Raw genomic sequence first — 11,387 nt, forward strand, 5'->3', positions numbered from 1 at the left:
TGGCTCTCTCTCGCTCTGGCTCTCTCTCGCTCTGGCTCTCCCTCTCGCTCTGGCTCTCTCTCTCCTCTCGCTCTGGCTCTCTCTCTCCTCTCGCTCTGGCTCTCTCTCTCCCTCTCGCTCTGGCTCTCTCTCTCCCTCTCGCTCTGGCTCTCTCTCTCCCTCTCGCTCTGGCTCTCTCTCTCCCTCTCGCTCTGGCTCTCTCTCTCTCGCCTCGGCTCTCCTCTCTCTCTCTCCTCGCTCTGGCTCTCTCTCTCTCTCGCTCTGGCTCTCTCTCTCTCTCGCTCTGGCTCTCTCTCGCTCTGGCTCTCTCTCGCTCTGGCTCTCTCGCTCTGGCTCTCTCTCGTCTGTCTCTCTTCTCTCGGCTCTCTCTCGTCTGCTCTCTCTCGCTCTGGCTCTCTCTCGCTCTGGCTCTCTCTCGCTCTCTCTCTCCCTCTCGCTCTGGCTCTCTCTCTCCCTCTCGCTCTGGCTCTCTCTCTCTCTCGCTCTGGCTCTCTCTCTCTCTCGCTCTGGCTCTCTCTCTCTCTCTCTCGCTCTGGCTCTCTCTCTCTCTCTCGCTCTGGCTCTCTCTCGCTCTGGCTCTCCTCTCGCTCTGGCTCTCTCGCTCTGCTCTGGCTCTCTCTCTCTCCCTCTCGCTCTGGCTCTCTCTCTCCCTCTCGCTCTGGCTCTCTCTCTCCCTCTCGCTCTGGCTCTCTCTCTCCCTCTCGCTCTGGCTCTCTCTCTCCCTCTCGCTCTGGCTCTCTCTCTCTCTCGCTCTGGCTCTCTCTCGCTCGCTCTGGCTCTCTCTCTCTCTCGCTCTGGCTCTCTCTCTCTCTCGCTCTGGCTCTCTCTCGCTCTGGCTCTCTCTCGCTCTGGCTCTCTCTCGCTCTGGCTCTCTCTCTGCTCTGGCTCTCTCTCGCTCTGGCTCTCTCTCTCGCTCTGCTCTCTCTCCCTCTCGCTCTGGCTCTCTCTCTCCCTCTCGCTCTGGCTCTCTCTCTCTCTCTCGCTCTGGCTCTCTCTCTCTCTCTCTCGCTCTGGCTCTCTCTCGCTCTGGCTCTCCCTCTCGCTCTGGCTCTCTCTCTCTCTCCCTCTCGCTCTGGCTCTCTCCTCTCTCGCTCTGGCTCTCTCTCTCTCTCGCTCTGGCTCTCTCTCTCTCGCTCTGGCTCTCTCTCTCTCTCGCTCTGGCTCTCTCTCTCGCTCTGGCTCTCTCTCTCTCGCTCTGGCTCTCTCTCTCTCGCTCTGGCTCTCTCTCTCGCTCTGGCTCGCTCTCTCGCTCTGGCTCGCTCTTCTCTCTCTGGCTCTCTCTCTCTCTCTCTCGCTCTGGCTCTCTGGCTCTCTCTCTCTCTCTCGCTCTGGCTCTCTCTCTCTCTCTCTCGCTCTGGCTCTCTCTCTCTCTCGCTCTGGCTCTCTCTCTCTCTCTGGCTCTCTCTCTCTCTCGCTCTGGCTCTCTCTCTCTCTCGCTCTGGCTCTCTCTCTCTCTCGCTCTGGCTCTCTCTCTCTCTCGCTCTGGCTCTCTCTCTCTCTCGCTCTGGCTCTCTCTCTCGCTCGCTCTGGCTCTCCTCCTCTCGCTCTGGCTCTCTCTCTCTCTCGCTCTGGCTCTCTCTCTCTCTCGCTCTGGCTCTCTCTCTCTCTTCGCTCTGGCTCTCTCTCTCTCTCTCGCTCTGGCTCTCTCTCTCTCTCGCTCTGGCTCTCTCTCTCTCTCGCTCTGGCTCTCTCTCTCTCTCGCTCTGGCTCTCTCTCTCTCTCGCTCTGGCTCTCTCTCTCTCGCTCGCTCTGGCTCTCTCTCTCTCGCTCGCTCTGGCTCTCTCTCTCTCCGCTCGCTCTGGCTCTCTCTCTCTCTCGCTCTGGCTCTCTCTCTCTCTCTCGCTCTGGCTCTCTCTCTCTCGCTCGCTCTGGCTCTCTCTCTCTCGCTCGCTCTGGCTCTCTCTCTCTCGCTCGCTCTGGCTCTCTCTCTCTCTCTCGCTCTGGCTCTCTCTCTCTCTCTCGCTCTGGCTCTCTCTCTCTCTCGCTCTGGCTCTCTCTCTCGCTCGCTCTGGCTCTCTCTCTCTCGCTCGCTCTGGCTCTCTCTCTCTCCTCTCGCTCTGGCTCTCTCTCTCTCTCTCGCTCTGGCTCTCTCTCTCTCTCCTCTCGCTCTGGCTCTCTCTCTCTCCCTCTCGCTCTGGCTCTCTCTCTCTCCCTCTCGCTCTGGCTCTCTCTCTCTCCTCTCGCTCTGGCTCTCTCTCTCCTCTCGCTCTGGCTCTCTCTCTCTCCCTCTCGCTCTGGCTCTCTCTCTCTCCCTCTCGCTCTGGCTCTCTCTCTCTCTCTCGCTCTGGCTCTCTCTCTCTCCCTCTCGCTCTGCTCTCTCTCTCTCGCTCTGGCCTCTCTTCTCTCTCTCGCTCTGGCTCTCTCTCTCTCTCTCGCTCTGGCTCTCTCTCTCTCTCTCGCTCTGGCTCTCTCTCTCTCCCTCTCGCTCTGGCTCTCTCTCTCTCTCTCTCGCTCTGGCTCTCTCTCTCTTCGCTCGCTCTGGCTCTCTCTCTCTCGCTCGCTCTGGCTCTCTCTCTCTCGCTCGCTCTGGCTCTCTCTCTCTCTCTCGCTCTGGCTCTCTCTCTCTCTCTCGCTCTGGCTCTCTCTCTCTCTCTCGCTCTGGCTCTCTCTCTGCTCTCTCTCGCTCTGGCCTCTCTCTCTCCTCTCTTCTCTCGCTCTGGCTCTCTCTCTCTCTCTCTCGCTCTGGCTCTCTCTCTCTCTCTCTCGCTCTGGCTCTCTCTCTCTCGCTCTGGCTCTCTCTCTCTCTCGCTCTGGCTCTCTCTCTCGCTCGCTCTGGCTCTCTCTCTCTCTCTCGCTCTGGCTCTCTCTCTCTCTCGCTCTGGCTCTCTCTCTCTCTCTCGCTCTGGCTCTCTCTCTCTCGCTCTGGCTCTCTCTCTCTCGTCTCGCTCTGGCTCTCTCTCTCTCTCGCTCTGGCTCTCTCTCTCTCTCTCTCTCGCTCTGGCTCTCTCTCTCTCTCGCTCTGGCTCTCTCTCTCTCTCTCTCGCTCTGGCTCTCTCTCTCTCTCTCGCTCTGGCTCTCTCTCTCTCTCGCTCGCTCTGGCTCTCTCTCTCTCGCTCTGGCTCTCTCTCTCTCTCTCGCTCTGGCTCTCTCTCTCTCGCTCTGGCTCTCTCTCTCTCGCTCCTCTGGCTCTCTCTCTCTCGCTCTGGCTCTCTCTCTCTCTCGCTCTGGCTCTCTCTCTCTCCTCGCTCTGGCTCTCTCTCTCTCGCTCTGGCTCTCTCTCTCTCTCTCTCTCTCGCTCTGGCTCTCTCTCTCTCTCTCGCTCTGGCTCTCTCTCTCTCTCGCTCGCTCTGGCTCTCTCTCTCTCTCGCTCTGGCTCTCTCTCTCTCTCTCTCGCTCTGGCTCTCTCTCTCTCTCGCTCTGGCTCTCTCTCTCTCTCGCTCTGGCTCTCTCTCTCGCTCGCTCTGGCTCTCTCTCTCTCGCTCGCTCTGGCTCTCTCTCTCTCTCGCTCGCTCTGGCTCTCTCTCTCTCGCTCGCTCTGGCTCTCTCTCCCTCTCGCTCTGGCTCTCTCTCTCTCTCGCTCGCTCTGGCTCTCTCTCTCTCGCTCTGGCTCTCTCTCGCTCGCTCTGGCTCTCTCTCTCTCGCTCGCTCTGGCTCTCTCTCTCTCGCTCGCTCTGGCTCTCTCTCTCTCGCTCGCTCTGGCTCTCTCTCTCTCGCTCGCTCTGGCTCTCTCTCTCTCTCGCTCGCTCTGGCTCTCTCTCTCTCGCTCGCTCTGGCTCTCTCTCTCTCGCTCGCTCTGGCTCTCTCTCTCTCGCTCGCTCTGGCTCTCTCTCTCTCGCTCGCTCTGGCTCTCTCTCTCTCGCTCGCTCTGGCTCTCTCTCTCTCGCTCGCTCTGGCTCTCTCTCTCTCGCTCGCTCTGGCTCTCTCTCTCTCTCGCTCTGGCTCTCTCTCTCTCGCTCTGGCTCTCTCTCTCTCTCGCTCTGGCTCTCTCTCTCTCGCTCTGGCTCTCTCTCGCTCTGGCTCTCTCTCGCTCTGGCTCTCTCTCGCTCTGGCTCTCTCTCTCTCCTCTCTCTCTCGCTCTGGCTCTCTCTCTCTCCCTCTCGCTCTGGCTCTCTCTCTCTCCCTCTCGCTCTGGCTCTCTCTCTCTCCCTCTCGCTCTGGCTCTCTCTCTCTCCCTCTCGCTCTGGCTCTCTCTCTCTCCCTCTCGCTCTGGCTCTCTCTCTCTCCCTCTCGCTCTGGCTCTCTCTCTCTCCCTCTCGCTCTGGCTCTCTCTCTCCCTCTCGCTCTGGCTCTCTCTCTCCCTCTCGCTCTGGCTCTCTCTCTCCTCTCGCTCTGGCTCTCTCTCTCTCTCTCTCGCTCTGGCTCTCTCTCTCTCTCTCTCGCTCTGGCTCTCTCTCTCTCTCGCTCTGGCTCTCTCTCTCTCTCGCTCTGGCTCTCTCTCTCTCTCGCTCTGGCTCTCTCTCTCTCTCGCTCTGGCTCTCTCTCTCTCTCTCTCGCTCTGGCTCTCTCTCTCTCTCTCTCGCTCTGGCTCTCTCTCTCTCGCTCTCGCTCTGGCTCTCTCTCTCTCGCTCTCGCTCTGGCTCTCTCTCTCTCTCTCTCGCTCTGGCTCTCTCTCTCTCGCTCTGGCTCTCTCGCTCTCGCTCTGGCTCTCTCTCTCTCTCGCTCTCGCTCTGGCTCTCTCTCTCGCTCTCGCTCTCTCTCTCGCTCTCGCTCTGGCTCTCTCTCTCTCTCGCTCTGGCTCTCTCTCTCTCGCTCTGGCTCTCTCTCTCTCGCTCTGGCTCTCTCTCTCTCGCTCTGGCTCTCTCTCTCTCTCGCTCTGGCTCTCTCTCTCTCGCTCTGGCTCTCTCTCTCTCTCTCTCTCTCGCTCTGGCTCTCTCTCTCTCTCTCGCTCTGGCTCTCTCTCTCTCTCTCTCTCGCTCTGGCTCTCTCTCTCTCGCTCTCGCTCTGGCTCTCTCTCTTTCTCGCTCTCTCTCTTCGCTCTCGCTCTGGCTCTCTCTCTCTCTCGCTCTGGCTCTCTCTCTCTCGCTCTGGCTCTCTCTCTCTCGCTCTGGCTCTCTCTCTCTCGCTCTGGCTCTCTCTCTCTCGCTCTGGCTCTCTCTCTCTCGCTCTGGCTCTCTCTCTCTCGCTCTGGCTCTCTCTCTCTCTCTCTCTCTCTCTCGCTCTGGTCTCTCTCTCTCTCTCGCTCTGGCTCTCTCTCTCTCGCTCTGGCTCTCTCTCTCTCGCTCTCGCTCTGGCTCTCTCTCTCTCGCTCTCGCTCTGGCTCTCTCTCTCTCTTCTCGCTCTGGCTCCTCTCTCGCTCTCGCTCTGGCTCTCTCTCTCTCTCGCTCTCGCTCTGGCTCTCTCTCTCGCTCGCTCTGGCTCTCTCTCTCGCTCGCTCTGGCTCTCTCTCTCTCTCGCTCTGGCTCTCTCTCTCTCGCTCTGGCTCTCTCTCTCTCGCTCTGGCTCTCTCTCTCTCGCTCTGGCTTCTCTCTCTCGCTCTGGCTCTCTCTCTCTCTCTCTCTCTCTCGCTCTGGCTCTCTCTCTCTCTCTCTCGCTCTGGCTCTCTCTCTCTCTCTCTCGCTCTGGCTCTCTCTCTCTCTCTCTCGCTCTGGCTCTCTCTCTCTCGCTCTCGCTCTGGCTCTCTCTCTCTCGCTCGCTCTGGCTCTCTCTCTCGCTCGCTCTGGCTCTCTCTCTCGCTCGCTCTGGCTTCTCTCTCTCGCTCTGGCTCTCTCTCTCGCTCTGGCTCTCTCTCTCTCTCTTGCTCTGGCTCTCTCTCTCTCTCTCTCTCGCTCTGGCTCTCTCTCTCTCTCTCTGCTCTCTCTCTCTCTCTCGCTCTGGCTCTCTCTCTCTCTCGCTCTCTCTCTCGCTCTCTCTCTCGCTCTGGCTCGCTCTCGCTCTGGCTCTCGCTCTCGCTCTGGCTCTCTCTCTCTCTCCCTCTCGCTCTGGCTCTCTCTCTCTCCCTCTCGCTCTGGCTCTCCCTCTCGCTCTGGCTCTCTCGCTCTGGCTCTCCCTCTCGCTCTCGCTCTGGCTCTCTCGCTCTGGCTCTCTCGCTCTGGCTCTCTCGCTCTGGCTTCCTCGCTCTGGCTCTCTCCTCTCTCTCGCTCTGGCTCTCTCCTCTGGCTCTCTGGCTCTCTGCTCTCTCGCTCTCTCTCTCGCTCTCTCTCTCGCTCTCTCTCTCTTGCTCTCTCTCTCGCTCTCTCTCTCGCTCTCTCGCTCTGGCTCTCTCTCGCTCTCTCTCTCGCTCTCTTGCTCTCTCTCTCGCTCTGGCTCTCTCTCTCCTCTCTCTCTCGCTCTCTCGCTCTCTCTCTCGCTCTCTCGCTCTCTCTCTCGCTCTCTCTCTCGCTCTGGCTCTCTCTCGCTCTGGCCTCTCTCTCGCTCTGGCTCTCTCTCGCTCTGGCTCTCTCTCGCTCTGGCTCTCTCTCGCTCTGGCTCTCTCTCGCTCTGGCTCTCTCCGCTCTCGCTCTGGCTCTTTCGCTCTCTCTCTCGCTCTGGCTCTCTCTCTCTCTGGCTCTCTCTCTCTCTCTCTCTCGCTCTGGCTCTCTCTCTCGCTCTGGCTCTCTCTCTCTCTCTCTCTCGCTCTGGCTCTCTCTCTCGCTCTGGCTCTCTCTCTTCTCACTCGCTCTGGCTCTCTCTCTCTCTCACTCGCTCTGGCTCTCTCTCTCTCACTCGCTCTGGCTCTCTCTCTCACTCGCTCTGGCTCTCTCTCTCACTCGCTCTGGCTCTCTCTCTCTCGCTCTGGCTCTCTCTCTCGCTCTGGCTCTCTCTCTCGCTCTGGCTCTCTCTCTCGCTCTGGCTCTCTCTCTCGCTCTGGCTCTCTCTCTCGCTCTGGCTCTCTCTCTCGCTCTGGCTCTCTCTCTCGCTCTCTCGCTCTGGCTCTCTCTCTCTCTCTCTCGCTCTGGCTCTCTCTCTCTCTCTCGCTCTGGCTCTCTCTCTCTCTTGCTCTGGCTCTCTCTCTCTCTCTCTCTCTCTCGCTCTGGCTCTCTCTTTCTCGCTCTGGCTCTCTCTTTCTCGCTCTGGCTCTGGCTCTTTCTCGCTCTGGCTCTGGCTCTCTCTCGCTCTCGCTCTGGCTCTCTCGCTCTCGCTCTGGCTCTCTCTCTCTCTCGCTCTGGCTCTCTCGCTCTCTCGCTCTCTCTCTCGCTCTGGCTCTCTCGCTCTCTCGCTCTCTCTCTCGCTCTGGCTCTCTCGCTCTCTCTCTCTCTCGCTCTGGCTCTCTCTCTCTCGCTCTCTCTCTCTCGCTCTGGCTCTCTCGCTCTGGCTCTCTCGCTCTGGCTCTCTCGCTCTGGCTCTCTCGCTCTGGCTCTGGCTCTCTCGCTCTGGCTCTGGCTCTCTCGCTCTGGCTCTGGCTCTCTCGCTCTCGCTCTGGCTCTCTCGCTCTCGCTCTGGCTCTCTCGCCCTCGCTCTCGCTCTGGCTCTCTCGCTCTCTCTCGCTCTGGCTCTCTCGCTCTCGCTCTGGCTCCTCTCTCTCGCTCTGGCTCTCTCTCTCGCTCTCTCTCTCGCTCTGGCTCGCTCTCTCGCTCTGGCTCGCTCTCTCGCTCTCTCGCTCTGGCTCGCTCTCTCGCTCTCGCTCTGGCTCTCTCTTGCTCTGGCTCTCTCTCTTGCTCTGGCTCTCTCTCTTGCTCTGGCTCTCTCTCTTGCTCTGGCTCTCTCTCTTGCTCTGGCTCTCTCTCTTGCTCTGGCTCTCTCTCTTGCTCTGGCTCTCTCTCTTGCTCTGGCTCTCTCTCTTGCTCTGGCTCTCTCTCTTGCTCTGGCTCTCTCTCTTGCTCTGGCTCTCTCTCTTGCTCTGGCTCTCTCTCTTGCTCTGGCTCTCTCTCTCTCTCGCTCTGGCTCTCTCTCTCTCTCGCTCTGGCTCTCTCTCTCGCTCTGGCTCTCTCTCTCTCTCGCTCTGGCTCTCTCGCTCTTGCTCTGGCTCTCTCTCGCTCTGGCTCTCGCTCTGGCTCTCGCTCTGGCTCTCGCTCTGGCTCTCGCTCTGGCTCTCTGGCTCTCGCTCTGGCTCTCTCGCTCTCGCTCTGGCTCTCTCTCGCTCTGGCTCTCGCTCTGGCTCTCTCTCTCTCGCTCTGGCTCTCTCGCTCTGGCTCTCTCGCTCTGGCTCTCTCGCTCTTGCTCTCTCGCTCTTGCTCTCTCGCTCTCTCTCTCGCTCTCTCTCTCGCTCTCGCTCTGGCTCTCTCGCTCTGGCTCTCTCGCTCTGGCTCTCTCTCGCTCTCTCTCTCGCTCTCTCTCTCGCTCTCTCTCTCGCTCTGGCTCTCTCGCTCTCTCTCTCGCTCTCTCTCTCGCTCTGGCTCTCTCGCTCTCTCTCTCGCTCTCTCGCTCGCTCTGGCTCTCTCGCTCTCTCTCTCGCTCTGGCTCTCTCGCTCTCTCGCTCTCTCTCTCGCTCTGGCTCTCTCGCTCTCTCTCTCGCTCTGGCTCTCTCGCTCTCTCTCTCGCTCTGGCTCTCTCGCTCTCTCTCTCGCTCTGGCTCTCTCGCTCTCTCTCTCGCTCTGGCTCGCTCGCTCTGGCTCTCTCGCTCTGGCTCTCTCGCTCTGGCTCTCTCGCTCTGGCTCTCTCGCTCTGGCTCTCTCGCTCTGGCTCTCTCGCTCTGGCTCTCTCTCTTGCTCTGGCTCTCTCTCTTGCTCTGGCTCTCTCTCTTGCTCTGGCTCTCTCTCTCGCTCTGGCTCTCTCTCTCTCGCTCTCTCTCTCGCTCTGGCTCTCTCTCTCTCGCTCTTTCTCTCGCTCTGGCTCTCTCGCTGGCTATGGCTCTCTCTCGCTCGCTCTGGCTCTCTCTCTCGCTCTCTCTCTCGCTCTCTCTCTCGCTCTCTCTCTCGCTCTCTCTCTCGCTCTGGCTCTCTCGCTCTCTCTCTCGCTCTGGCTCTCTCGCTCTCTCTCTCGCTCTGGCTCTCTCGCTCTCTCTCTCGCTCTGGCTCTCTCGCTCTCTCTCTCGCTCTGGCTCTCTCGCTCTCTCTCTCGCTCTGGCTCTCTCGCTCTCTCTCTCTCGCTCTCTCTCTCGCTCTGGCTCTCTCGCTCTCTCTCTCGCTCTGGCTCTCTCGCTCTCGCTCTGGCTCTCTCGCTCTCTCTCTCGCTCTGGCTCTCTCGCTCTCTCTCTCGCTCTGGCTCTCTCGCTCTCGCTCTGGCTCTGGCTCTCTCGCTCTCGCTCTGGCTCTGGCTCTCTCGCTCTCGCTCTGGCTCTGGCTCTCTCGCTCTCTCTCTCGCTCTGGCGCTCTCGCTCTGGCTCTCTCGCTCTGGCTCTCTCGCTCTGGCGCTCTCGCTCTGGCGCTCTCGCTCTCGCTCTGGCGCTCTCGCTCTGGCTCTCTCTCTCGCTCTGGCTCTCTCTCTCGCTCTGGCTCTCTCTCTCGCTCTGGCTCTCTCTCTCGCTCTGGCTCTCTCTCTCGCTCTCTCGCTCTGGCTCTCTCGCTCTGGCTCTCTCGCTCTGGCTCTGGCTCTCTCGCTCTCGCTCTCTCTCTCTCGCTCTCGCTCTGGCTCTCTCTCTTGCTCTGGCTCTCTCTCTTGCTCTGGCTCTCTCTCTCGCTCTGGCTCTCTCTCTCGCTCTCTCGCTCTGGCTCTGGCTCTCTCGCTCTGGCTCTGGCTCTCTCGCTCTCGCTCTGGCTCTCTCTCTCTCGCTCTCGCTCTGGCTCTCTCTCTTGCTCTGGCTCTCTCTCTTGCTCTGGCTCTCTCTCTTGCTCTGGCTCTCTCTCTTGCTCTGGCTCTCTCTCTTGCTCTGGCTCTCTCTCTTGCTCTGGCTCTCTCTCTCGCTCTGGCTCTCTCGCTCTGGCTCTCTCGCTCTGGCTCTCTCGCTCTGGCTCTCTCGCTCTGGCTCTGGCGCTCTGGCTCTGGCTCTCTCGCTCTGGCTCTGGCTCTCTCGCTCTGGCTCTCTCGCTCTGGCTCTCTCGCTCTGGCTCTCTCTCTCGCTCTCTCTCTCGTTCAGGCTCTCTCTCTCTCTCGCTCTGGCTCTCTCTCGCTCTCGCTCTGGCTCTCTCTCGCTCTCGCTCTGGCTCTCTCTCGCTCTCGCTCTGGCTCTCTCTCTCTCTCGCTCTCGCGTTCAGGCTCTCTCTCTCATTCAGGCTCTCTCTCGCGTTCAGGCTCTCTCTCGCGTTCAGGCTCTCTCTCGCGTTCAGGCTCTCTCTCGTGTTCAGGCTCTCTCTCTCGCTCTGGCTCTCTCTCTCGCTCTGGCTCTCTCTCTCGCTCTCTCGCTCTGGCTCTCTCTCTCGCTCTCTCGTTCAGGCTCTCTCTCTCGCTCTGGCTCTGGCTCTCTCGCTCTCGCTCTGGCTCTCTCGCTCTCGCTCTGGCTCTCTCGCTCTTGCTCTGGCTCTCTCGCTCTTGCTCTGGCTCTCTCGCTCTCGCTCTGGCTCTCTCGCTCGCTCTGGCTCTCTCGCTCTGGTTCTCTCGCTCTCTCTCTCGCTCTCTCGCTCTGGCTCTGGCTCTCTCTCTCTCTCGCTCTGGCTCTCTCTCTCTCGCTCTGGCTCTCTGGCTCTCGCTCTGGCTCTCTCGCTCTCGCTCTCGCTCTCGCTCTGGCTCTCTCGCTCTGGCTCTCTCGCTCTGGCTCTCTCGCTCTGGCTCTCTCGCTCTCTCTCTCGCTCTGGCTCTCTCGCTCTCTCTCTCGCTCTGGCTCTCTCGCTCTCTCTCTCTCGCTCTGGCTCTCTCGCTCTCTCTCTCTCGCTCTGGCTCTCTCTCTCGCTCTGGCTCTGGCTCTCTCGCTCTGGCTCTGGCTCTCTCGCTCTGGCTCTCTCGCTCTGGCTCTCTCGCTCTGGCTCTCTCGCTCTGGCTCTGGCTCTCTCGCTCTGGCTCTCTCGCTCTGGCTCTCTCGCTCTGGCTCTCTCGCTCTGGCTCTCTCGCTCTCGCTCTGGCTCTCTCTCTCGCTCTGGCTCTCTCTCTCGCTCTGGCTCTCTCTCTCGCTCTGGCTCTCTCTCTCGCTCTGGCTCTCTCGCTCTGGCTCTCTCGCTCTGGCTCTCTCTCTCGCTCTCTCTCTCGTTCAGGCTCTCTCTCTCGCTCTGGCTCTCTCTCGCTCTCGCTCTGGCTCTCTCTCGCTCTCGCTCTGGCTCTCTCTCGCTCTCGCTCTGGCTCTCTCTCTCTCTCGCTCTCGCGTTCAGGCTCTCTCTCTCATTCAGGCTCTCTCTCGCGTTCAGGCTCTCTCTCGCGTTCAGGCTCTCTCTCGCGTTCAGGCTCTCTCTCTCGCTCTGGCTCTCTCTCTCGCTCTGGCTCTCTCTCTCGCTCTCTCGCTCTGGCTCTCTCTCTCGCTCTCTCGTTCAGGCTCTCTCTCTCGCTCTGGCTCTCTCGCTCTGGCTCTCTCGCTCTGGCTCTGGCTCTCTCGCTCGGGCTCTGGCTCTCTCTCTCTCGCTCTGGCTCTCTCTCTCGCTCTGGCTCTCGCTCTTGCTCTGGCTCTCTCTCGCTCTCGCTCTGGCTCTCTCTCGCTCTCGCTCTGGCTCTCTCTCGCTCTCGCTCTGGCTCGCTCTCTCGCTCTGGCTCTGGCTCTCTCGCTCTGGCTCTGGCTCTCTCGCTCTGGC

The sequence above is a fragment of the Phyllobates terribilis genome, unplaced genomic scaffold (assembly GCF_046119375.1).
Source record: "Phyllobates terribilis strain yellow unplaced genomic scaffold, ASM4611937v1 Scaffold_8__6_contigs__length_399053987, whole genome shotgun sequence".
Classification (NCBI taxonomy): domain Eukaryota; kingdom Metazoa; phylum Chordata; class Amphibia; order Anura; family Dendrobatidae; genus Phyllobates; species Phyllobates terribilis.